This window comes from Gracilinanus agilis, unplaced genomic scaffold (genome assembly GCF_016433145.1).
Source record: "Gracilinanus agilis isolate LMUSP501 unplaced genomic scaffold, AgileGrace unplaced_scaffold15173, whole genome shotgun sequence".
Taxonomy (NCBI): domain Eukaryota; kingdom Metazoa; phylum Chordata; class Mammalia; order Didelphimorphia; family Didelphidae; genus Gracilinanus; species Gracilinanus agilis.
The window spans coordinates 1-11,800 of NW_025346001.1; the positions used below are offsets into that span (position 1 = coordinate 1).

Below are 11,800 nucleotides of genomic sequence, written 5' to 3' on the forward strand. Positions count from 1 at the left end.
GAGAGAGAGAGAGAGAGAGAGAGAGAGAGAGAGAGAGAGAGAGCAGCAAGAGATGAGAAACATAAGAGATAGAATCAGAGACACAGGGAGACAGAGAGACACCTATCAAGGGTTGAACCAGTCAAAGTTGGTTACAAAGACATATGCTGACAAACAGTGGAGACAAACCTTTCAAGTGTGTTGGTGGTTGTAATGCCAGCTTTGCATCTCAGGGAGAGCTAGCTCATCATGTACCTACAGACTTTAGTCAGCAGAATTCTTCAAAAGTTGCCAGCCAGCCAAAGGCCAAAGAGGAATCTCCTTCTAAAGCTGGAATGAATAAGGGGAAGAAGTTAAAAAATAAAAGATGACGCTTTTTATCATGACCCCATGACTTATTTGATGCACAGACACTGGATGCAATCCAACATTGAGCCATATGCTTTAACCTCTCAGCTCATATAGAAAGTTTAGGAAAGGGACACAGTGTTGTTTTTCATAGTACTGTAATAGCCAAGAGAAAAGAAGATTCTCGAAAGATAAAACTACTACTTCATTGGATGCCAGGAGATATTTTGCCTGATGTGTGGGTTAATTAAAGTGAACGACATCAATTAAAAACAAAAGTAGTTCATTTATCAAAGCTACTGAAAGACACTGCCTTGCTTTTGGACCCAAACATATACAGAAAATTGCCACAGAAAAGGTTGAAGAGGTAAAAATAATAACACATAAATAAATAAATCAAACAAATGGTGGCTACCTACAGTCTTAGTCAGTGATAATGGGTTTAGGAATAAAGTTGCCCATTAGAATCAACCCCTTCCTCTTTCTCCTCCCTCCCCCACTACTTAGATAATATTTATGCTTAGTGTAAACATTCTGTGAATTAATTAGATGCTTCTGTGGAATGTATTAATATATTACTGTATATCCACATTTTCATGGAATGGAACAGTGGAAGACTGAGCAACCTCTCTTCTGGCAACTTAGTAAAACAACTTCTTAAAAGCTTTGCATGCATGCTACTTTAAGCTGCTTTTCTTTAGTGAGTCCAGTAGTTTATATTTGAAAACATTTGTGCCCTTAACAAATTTGAAAAGCAATCTAAGAATACATTTTACTTTACAGTATTCATTGATTTAAAATTCAAGATATTAAAGACAATGAAAATTATCAGGAGATAATTTTAATTTTCAATTATGATTAAAGATGTGATTGGTTGCCATTTGTGTTCTTTTGCAGAACTCTCATAAGAAAAGTATTCAATTTTTTTTAAACCCTTGTACTTTCGGTGTATTGTCTCATACATGGAAGAGTGGTAAGGGTGGGCAATGGGGGTCAAGTGACTTGCCCAGGGTCACACAGCTGGGAAGTGGTTGAGGCCGGGTTTGAACCTAGGACCTCCTGTCTCTAGACCTGACTCTCACTCCACTGAGCTACCCAGCTGCCCCCTATTCAATTTGTTTTTAAGGAAACAGTGAAAGTCATTTGCAATCAACCAAAAATTTCACCTATTGAATTAGGGCTGAAACCATTAGCTGTTAAAAGAGTGTTGCAGTATGTGTGGTGACTCCCTTTTCAGGATTAGGGCTTTCTCATGGAGTACAGAATGTTAAATATTTACTTATATAAAATGAATCTGTTAATAATTTTTGAAAAACCTATTTTCAAAAATTTTGAGTACTCTTGGTTGATTTCATTTTAAGATCAATTTTTTCCCATGGGAAAAGCAATTGATTTTACTTTTGATGTGAGAAATTGTATTTTTTTTACTTACCTGGAAACTGAATTCTTTATGCACCAAAGTTGGTTTCGGAAAGAAAATAAAATCACTTTCTTGCTTATTAATAAGCAAGAAGCCATATTGATTTTTTTAAACAAAGAAAATAGAAAATTGTGTAATTTGTTAGTCTTGTATGGAGACAAAAATGTTGCATAGAGTTAATAGAACATTGCTTGTAAATAATTCAGCAGATTTGTGATACATTTTTGTATTATGAAATGTACTGTAGATGGTTTTCTAGAGGCATGAAACTTAAATGCATATATTATGGTAGAAATAATAATGAAGGAAATTGTAATTCATAGTGCTGCCAGAAGAATTGTTAATAAAGCATCTTCCTTAACAACATATGTCTTTTGGAGACTTAAGAGACTATATAATATTGTTAATATCTGTTGTAAGAATGGAATACATTGAACATCCTTCCAGAAGTCTTTGAGGGATGAACAGTAATCATAATAGAATTATGGCACTCATTTCTGACAGTGACCTTGAAATCAATTATTTCCTTATCTTTGGAAAGGAAGGACCTATTGTAAAGTATGTGGTAATATGCAGTCAAACTGCTAGTGAGGAGTTTTCACTTTACTACAGTAAATATAAAAACCAGCAGTTTTTACACTAAAAATTTTAAATAAGAGACAAATTTATTAACCCTTTGGTTCCAAGATGAGGATTTTCATGGTACATAGTGCATTTTGTACCTAATTAAAAAAAAGTTTTTAAAAAGTAAACATGAGAGGCCTTCTTGATTCCAGTGGGTTAAAAAAGCTAGAAATAATGAGTCATGAAATTAAATGAAGTGAAATTACAGTATTTCAAAAGTCCAAAGAGTCGATAATTTAGATGTAAGACTGAATATTATCCTATAGGGGAAAATGAAAGTTCAGTACAATAGAGGATTTCCAAGCATTTTTTCCTTATGAGAAGACCAGAGCTAAGTCAGAAATTTGTAAAACAAAGAAGAGAGATTTATTTGAGCAGTTGGTTAGAGTTGGTACTTTATGGGGGAAAAGAAATAAGTGCCCCTTCAGAAGCTTTCAAAGGAGGGTAGATTAGGGATAGAATGATTCTTTTGTGAGCATTTGAAGAGGGAAAACAGAAGGGAGGGTAAAAGGAATACATCAATGTGGAAAAGAAGAGGAAGGGGAGAACCCATGGTGGAAGGTGGAAGGGCAGTGGGCAGTAGTACTTTTGCCTGAAACATACAAAAGAGAGTTGAATACACATACACTTTTAAAATGGTAATAGGAATTTGGGGACAGGCTGTACCTTGAATTAAACAGGGAAACAATTGGGGATGTGAGTGGGAGGGATAATTAAGAGGTAAGGTGATATTCTTATCTTGAAGGGGGTGATTAAAAGGAGAAAAAAGAAAAAAAAAACAAGAATCCAATTGGGGATATCTTAGCTTATAGAGAGCTGGGAAATGACTGAACAGACTTACATATGAATGCCTTTTATGGAATATAATTGTGTAGTAAGAAAATAAAAAAATGAGATGATTTCAAAGAATCCTGGGTAGCAGGAACAGATGCAGAGTGAAGTGAGCAAAATCAGGGCAACAGAATCTAGTAAGGAAAGACAACTCTGTTTTATGGGGGCAGCTGGATGGCTCAATGGATTGAGAGCCAGGCCAAGAGATGGCAGTCCTAGGTTCAAATCTGACCTCAAATTTTCCTAACTGTGTATCCCTGGGTGAGTTCCCCATTGCCTGGTCCCCATTGCCTAGCCCTTTCCACTCTTCTACCTTGGAACCATTATGCAATATTCATTCTAAGATGGAAGGTAAGGGTTTCTTTTTTCAAAAGAAAACTTTGAAAGAGGTTAAATGGGGCAGGTGGGTGGCTCAGTGGTTAGAGAGCCAGGTCTACAAACAGGAAGTCCTAGGTTCAAATTTGGTCTTGGGTACTTGCTAGCTCTGTGACACTGGGCAAGTCACTTAAACCCAGTTTCCTAGACCTTCCCATTTTTCTGTCTTGGACTGATACTTAGTATTGATTCTAAAATGGAATGTAATGATATTTTTGAAAAGAAAGGAAGAAAGATGTAAAGACCTCTGATCAGTGTCATGACCAGCTTTCTAAGACCTCTAGACCTCTACACCTCTTTCTAAGACCTCTAAGACCTCTACACCTCTTTCTAAGAAAGAGGGATTGGACCAGGGTGCAGAAAGGGGCATACATTTTTGGACATGATCACTATGGCTTCAAGATACTTATCTTTTAGAAGGGTTTTTTTTTTTCATTTTGAATGCAATGAGGGTTCAGCAATATTGTTGTCAGAAAAAGAAAGTCATTTACTCTTTTAGCAAATGCACCAGAAAAAAAGGAAGTTCAGAAGGAAACATCACCCAATCTGGACAATTTTGAAAGCAAGGAAAAAATTTATTATGTACTTTTAAAAGGCAAAGAGTAGGAAACAAAGACTTGTGGTTTCATATAAAAATCATCCTTTTATGTATGGGGAAATGTTCTTTTTGGGGTCACGGGCTGTGTTTGTGGTGGAGGTCTGACTTCAGGCCATGGATCAGAAAAAGGGCCTGGGGCATGGTACCTACCGGGGATCATTATGGTATCAGTGTCAGTGAACACACTGACTTCTATCCTGAGACAGAGGGCCCCATTGTTTCCCTAGAGCCTCCATTTTCTAGGCTGATCAGTTGTGTATTGTTCTATCTTTGTAACACCCCAGAGATGAGAAAGCAACTCATTTTTTAAACTCTTAACTTCTGTGTATTGGCTCCTAAGTGGAAGAGTGGTAAGGGTAGGCAATGGGGCTCAAGTCACTTGCACAGGGTCACACAGCTGGGAAGTGTCTGAGGCCAGATTTGAACTTAGGACTTCCAGGCTCTAGACCTAGCTCTCAAAACCCTGAATGACCCAGCTGCCACCAAAGCAATCCATTTTTAATGAAGAAGTTAAAGCTTCAGGAGGCATGTCAGAATGAAAAGCAGTTATAGCTCATAGAACCCACATGAACAGTCTGAGAACAAGAGACTGGCTTCCACAGATAGGAGGAGTTTCCTCATCTGGAATTCCCTGCACCAATAAATTATGGGTCCTTTCCTACCCCATTCTTGCAAGTTAGGCACTGAGTTTGTTTGTTTTTAGGTTCTAAAAGGATGGCAAGTATTACTGGTACCTTCTATATATGGCATCCTGCAGGAAAATCCCCAGTTGATTCCATTTCAGGAATTGACAGGAGAAGAAAGTTTGTGGTATGAGATCTTAGAGGTACACTACATAGGAATTGGGGCACTTAGGTGGCACTATAATGTATGGAGGTGCACACATGGGTTACAGATTTCCCCTATTTGAGAATTAAGTGGGCTGCTTACACTTTTGGTGATTAGATGTCAAAATAGGAAGGGTAGGATTAATCATCTTCCATTTTTAGCCCAACAGAGAGGCCTTCACCCAAGTAGAGACAAAATTAAGCAAGAGAAAAGACCTGAGGCAATCTTTGATGAAATCTAGCCTGCTTCTTCTCTATCTGCTATTCTTCATTCTCTGTTACTTGCATTTCTCACCTACTACCTTTGTAGCCCCACCAAACCATCCAAGACAAAGATCAGAGGATTGGGCAGAATTCATTATTAGGATATATCCCTTAAAAGGGAGAAATTATGTATCTGTTGTTGAAATACTGGATGGGAGGGTCTGGAATAAGATTTGAACCTATCTTTACAGCCATTAGAAGAGAGTCAACTTACAAAGAGACAAACTCCAAGTGAGACAGAGTGAAAGAGAAAATGAGAGTGAGATACAAAGACAGAGAGACACACTCACAGAGAGAGGGAGAGTAGAGAGAGAGGGAGGGATATATTAGAGATATGGAAATCCAGAATTAAAGAGACAGATTCAATAAATGAGAAAGATTAAGGAATAGAAAATAGGATTTGAACGTATCTTTACTGCCATAGCAAGAGAGTCAACTTACAAGGAGGTAAGCTGCAAGTGAGAGTGAGAGAGAAAATGAGAGCAAGATAGAGAGAGACAGAAAGAACAAGAGAGTGAGAGAGGAGGGAGACATTAGAGTTATGGAAATCAAGAATTAAAGAAAGAGATACATAATATGAAAAAGATGAAGAAACAGAGAGACCGATAGAAAGACATAGGAACTGAAAAGAGAGAGAAAGCACAAGGACAGAGTCAGAGAATAAGGCAGAGGAAAATAGAGTCAAAGAGACTGAGAGATGCAGAGATAGTGACAAGGAAAGGAAAAGAAGGAGGGAGAAGGAGGGAGAGAGGTTAAGAGAGAAACAGAAACTGAGAAAATGATATAGACAGAGGGGGAGAGAGAGAAAGGAATAATGGTGTAAAGAAAGGTAAAATGAGAAAGAGGCAGAGACATATAAAGAGACCAAAATTTAGAGGTAAGAGTCAGAGAGAGAAAGAAAAACAAGAGGCATTGAAAGGCAGATACGAGGAAAAAGAGACTAAAAGAGAGATAGAGACACACATATGTAGAGAGTTATAATAGAGACATGAAGATAAAGAGATGAAGAGTCATAGAGATACATGAAAAGAGAAAGATTAAGAAATAGACATAGGGAGAAAGAGATAGAGTGATATAGAAACTGAAAAAGATGTTAAGTGACAGGGACAGAGACAGAGATTAAAGTAGAGGGAGACAGAGGGACAAAGACTGAGAGATGGAAAGACAGTGACAGAAAGGAGGAGAAAGTGAGGGGGAAAAGATGGAGAAGGGTTAAGAGAGAAACCAACAGAAAGTGATAGAGAGACAAAGGAATGATGAGGAAAAGAACCATAAAATGAGAAACAGAGTACCAGGGGAGGAGGTCATTATTGGTGTTTACAAAAGGTAGTCAGTGGCACAGTGGTTTAGATTTGATTGCAGAGCTAATAGTGAGTGAGTGGAATTTTTTGAGCCCAGAATTGACTTTCACTGTCTCCTCCACAAAACCCCTCGCTTTCTCTCTCTTTCTGTCTCTGTCTCTGTCTCTCTCCATCTCTCTGTCTGTCTCTCTGTCTCTCTGTCTGTCTCTTTCTCTCTGTCTCTGTCTTCCTCTGTCTCTCTGTCTCTGTCTCTCTGTCTCTCTGTCTCTTGCTCTCTGTCTCTCTCTTAACATAGGGGGTTGGGGCAATACTTTTCTTTAAAAGTGACAAAAATCTGAGTGGTGGCTAAGTGTGCCCCTTTCCCCAGCAGCCTTCCATCTTGCTCCCTCCCAACCTTTTGGATGAGAGCTAAGGTAAACACTAAACAGGATAGTAGTTTTATAGTTGCCAGAGCTCCTCAAAGGCAAAGTCCAATTATGGTCTTCCTCAGCCTCCTAGTTCTCTCTTGGCTGGTCCTGGTATGTCTTGAGGTTCAGGATGGTGGGGAGTTAAGCCCAGCTTCTGTGAGGTCACTGGTTTTGTTACCAAACATTTCCTTGTTGCTGTGACAATGGGGCCCAAACAAATCTCTATCTCAGCCAGGTGAAACTTGTCCCCCATTGGCTTTGTATATTCCAAAGAGCATAATGGTAAATTTAGTGAACTGAATCCATTCTCCTCACCCTGCCATTACTTTGACCACAGAGAGAATCTCATGTTATCCTTGTTACCATAGCACAGTGCTTTCTTTATGGGATATGGTTCCCAAGTTCCTAGAGCCTTTGGTTTCAAATGGTGTTTAACTTTTGGCTCTATGTAATGATTGAATATTTAAAGTATGTCCCTATTCTCGATTAAAGAGTGGGTTTTCTTGATTACTTGGTAATTCTGTGTTATTTCCAAGTTAACAACAGCCCAAGCTGGGTTTTCATATTTATTTTAAAATCTTCCATCAAAGCACCTATTAGCCATTTTCACTTGTTTTTTTCCCTAGTTTTGCTCTTGTGAATGGACAATATTAATACTTTTCATCTTTAAAACTGGTTGGTCCAGAGGTTTCCAGGTTAAGATGGAGGCAGTGTAAAAAGCAGCGCTTAACCTCTCCTAACCGAAACATACAGGATTCCTCAAGGGGACATAAAAACAAATCCAGACGAATGGAGGGACCCCACAATAAGGTGCAGCATGGAAGGTAGGTGGAATCAGGGCATTTCCATCCTATAAAGGGGTGAAACAGCTCTCACTAAATCACAGACTGAGCAAACCCCCCACACACACACACACACATACCACCTATACCTCCAAAGACAGGTCAAAAGAAATAGAGCAAAGTTGGGGCACCCATTGAGTCACTGGAAGCTCCAGGGCCTGTTCCTGAGAGCAGCAAGACGTAGGACCCAAAAAGGCTAAAGAATGCACATGGACTTTGAGTGTGAAAATGGAGTGCAAGCTCGGGTGGAGACAGACACAGGCATGAGTGAAGGCTCTAAAACCCTAAGTGGGAAACCAGTGCAGATGGGTATACAACTGTGGAAACAGCGCCCTGAGACTTGTAAAGGAACCTCCAGCAGAGGATCAAGCAAGGGGGTCCGCCAGGGGGCTTGACCTTGAGAACAACCAGACCTGAGATCTCAGGAGCCTAAAAAGCACAGACAGACCCTGAGTGCAAGGATAAAGCTGAGAAGGGGCTGGGCTAACAACAATGGCAACCCAGATTCAGGAAGCCCAGAAGAGAAAGATTAACAACATTAAGAAGAAATCTTTAACACTCAACAATTTTTACACAGAGAAAATCCAGACAACTGAGAGAACAAACAAGCAATCACATCCAGACCATCCCAAAATAATGAAAACTGGTCACAAGCTCTTAAAGAGTTCAAATCTGAGATGACAAGAAAGTTGGAAAAGATTTGGCTAGAGAAATGGGAAATAGCTCAAAAGGAAAATCAGGCAAGAAAATAACAGTTTAAAAGGCAGAATTTTGCAATTGGTAAGTGAGGCTCAGAAATCAAATGAACTGATAAGCAAATTGAACATCAGAAATGACCAGATTGAAAAGGAAAACCAGTCCCTAAAGTTTAGAATTGAGCAATTAGGAGCTAATGATCTCTCAAGACAACAAGAACAAATAAAACAAAGTCAAAAGACTGAAAAAATAGAAGGAAACATGAGATATCTCAATGAGAAAGTGACAGACCAAGAAAACCGGTCTAAAAGAGACAATTTGAAAATCATTGGTCTCCCTGAAAAAGCAGAAATTAATAGAAATTTGGGCTCCATATTAAAAGAAATTATTCAGCAAAATTGCCCTGAAGTTCTTCTACAAGAGAGCAATATAGACATTGAAAGGATCCATAGATCACACTCTACACTGGACCCAGAAAAGACAATGCCCAGGAATATAATAGCCAAATTCAAAAACTGCCAAGTAAAAGAAAAAATGTTACAAGAAGCCAGAAAGAGACAATTCAAATATCAAATAGTACCTGTCAGGATCACACAAGATCTGGCAGCCTCCATGCTAAAAGACATCAAGGCTTGGAATATGATATTCAGAAAGTCAAGAGAACTGGGCCTTCAACCACGACTATATACTTCAAAATTGACTATATACTTCCAGAAGAAAGTATGAGCATCCACCAAAATTGAAGATTTCCAAGTATTTGCACAGAAAAGATCAGGACTGAATGGAAATTTTGATATCCAACCACAAAAATCAAGAGAAACATGAAAAGGTAAATAAGAAACAGAGGGGAAAGAAAACTCATAATTTTTAAATTTGCCTTTTTAAGGGTCTCAGTAAGATCTAATTATCTGTATTCCTATGTGGAGAAATGCTATGTATAATTCTCTGTAGTGAACTCTGTTCACTATTATAGTATTCACTATTATAGTATTCACTATTATAGTAATCAGAAGAATAATTCATTGGGAGAGGGTGGAATACTAAATAGTCTAAGATGATACGGTGGATGGGAAAGGGGGTGAATTGCATGGGAAATCAAACAAACATGAGAGAATTAAAAAAAGGGGTGAATTGCATGGGAAACCAAACAAACATGGGAGAATAAAAAAAAGGGGGGACAAATAATATTATGAGAAGGAGAGGAAGAGAACATTAAGAGGTAATATTTAAACCTTACTCTCAGTGTAATCAACCTGGAGAAGGAAGAGTAGCTATATTATCCATTGTGATATGAAACTCTTTTTAACCCTACTGAGAAAGTCAGCAGGGATAAACCACGGGGAGCGGAGAAGTGAGGAGGTCAAAAAAGGGAGGGGAAAAGCAGGGGGAGGGAATTCATTAGGCCTCTAAATAAAAAGAGGGGAATAATAAGGGAGGGTGTATAAAAGGAAGTTAATCAAGGGAGGGGATAAAGGACACTGGCTTAAAGCAAATCACTAGTTTAAAAGGAAATAGTTTAAGAAGAAGGGGTAGGAATAGGGGTGGATAGGAAAATGTCAAAGAATGCACAACTGATAATTTTAACTCTGAATGTGAATGGGATGAACTCACTCAAAAAACAAAAGCAAATAGCAGAGTGGATTAGAAAACAAAATCCTACCATATGTTGTGTACAAGAAACACATATGAGGTGGGTGGACATACACAAGTTTAAGGTGTTATGATGATAATAACAGATAGTTTGGAGAAGCAGATAAATGTGTCAGGGTTTATGACTTATACTGAGGGATTCTAGGTGGAGTACCCTCTTTCACCTCGATCTTAACTGGGGTGGCAGATTTCAAAATTCCCACATCGGTTGAATGCTTAGCCAAACCTCCTCTGGGATATCTTCTGGTATTTCATAGATACTCCCTATGTGTTGTTCCTCCTCATCACCCTCAACTTGCCCTAGGAATAGCAAGGGATGGTGCTTGAGGGACTGTTTGGGTAGTGTAGGAATATCTGTCCCGACCTATCACACTGAATAGTGGCACCTAATTTACAAAGAACATCCCTCCCCAGGAGATTGGATGGACAACCGAGTATCAACAAAAAAGAATGATCTAAAGTCATTGGGCCTATTTTCACCATCTTAGATCATAACTTGGTCACCAACTCCATTTGCCCAGTGGCTCCTTTTACTCTCACAGACCCCCTTAGTGCACAATTTTCTGGTGCTGATGTCAACACAGATCGATTTGCTCCAGTATCAATAAGAGCAGGATAGATTTGATCTCCTATTGTCACCTTATCCAAAGGTTCCCTGTCTTTAGCTGTCTGATCAACAGGTACCAAAGGTGTTTCTATTTCTATGTCCCCCAAATCCCATTGATCTTGTTCTAGGACTTCTGTCTGTGCTGGCTCAGGATTCTGTGAGTGTAATGATGGTAAGTCTCCTTCAAAAGAGGCTTGTTGGACTGCCAATTCCTGAATTGGCATCCCTGGACTGTTTGTGGGCCTATCAGTGTCAAAGTGTACTTCAGTTTTTCCAGACCATGAGTAAGGTAGAGTGTCCTTCTCTTCACTGAACATGCTTTGCTGGACTTTAGCAAAGTTAGATTCAGGAGAGGTATTTAACTGCATTAAAGGAAATTCTACAGAATTGGGAATGTGTTTTTGGTTCATGTTTACATCCCAATCCTGTGAGTCTATGCTTTCTTCTTATATTTGCTCCCTAGACTCCATGTCAGTAACAGGAAACTCAACTTGAAATATATTTTGCATAGGAAACAAAGTCAGTGTTGTAGATTCTTCCTTTGTCCCTATTGATATCATTTTGTTCCTCTCTTGGCTTCTGACATTTATGGAACTGAATTCCTTTAAATGCATTAACTCAGAATCTACTCCAAAGGCAGCTCTCTTTGGAGTATCACAGGCTTGAAAGAGTGCTACATTTTCATGCAATTGACTCTGAAGTAGACTTGGTACAAATTCTCTAGCTCCAGGATCTACCTTTAAAATTCCTCTAGTCTTGTAGCTATTAGAATTTTCACTTTCCCTTCCAACTTCCCTGGTTGGTGTTAGAGAAGAAGTAGTGACTGTGTCTGAGAATTCAGCACTTTCCTTCTCAATGGTCTGTAGGAACCCATCTCCTTTATTGACACTGTCCATTTCCAAGAGATCCCCATTAGAACACTTGTCTATATTCATTGCCCTTGCTGTTTGGCTTTGCTGTACATGTAAATGATCCACAGTCTTACTACAGAATGTTTCTGTCCCCCCATAGTGAGAATCAAGGAATGCTAC

At 38.9% G+C, this 11,800-nt stretch overlaps 1 pseudogene; it reads left to right on the top strand.

Annotated features, from left to right (window-relative positions):
• Positions 1–121: 121 nt before the first annotated feature.
• On the top strand, positions 122–1,258 carry LOC123254118 (annotated as a pseudogene).
• Positions 1,259–11,800: the final 10,542 nt, after the last annotated feature.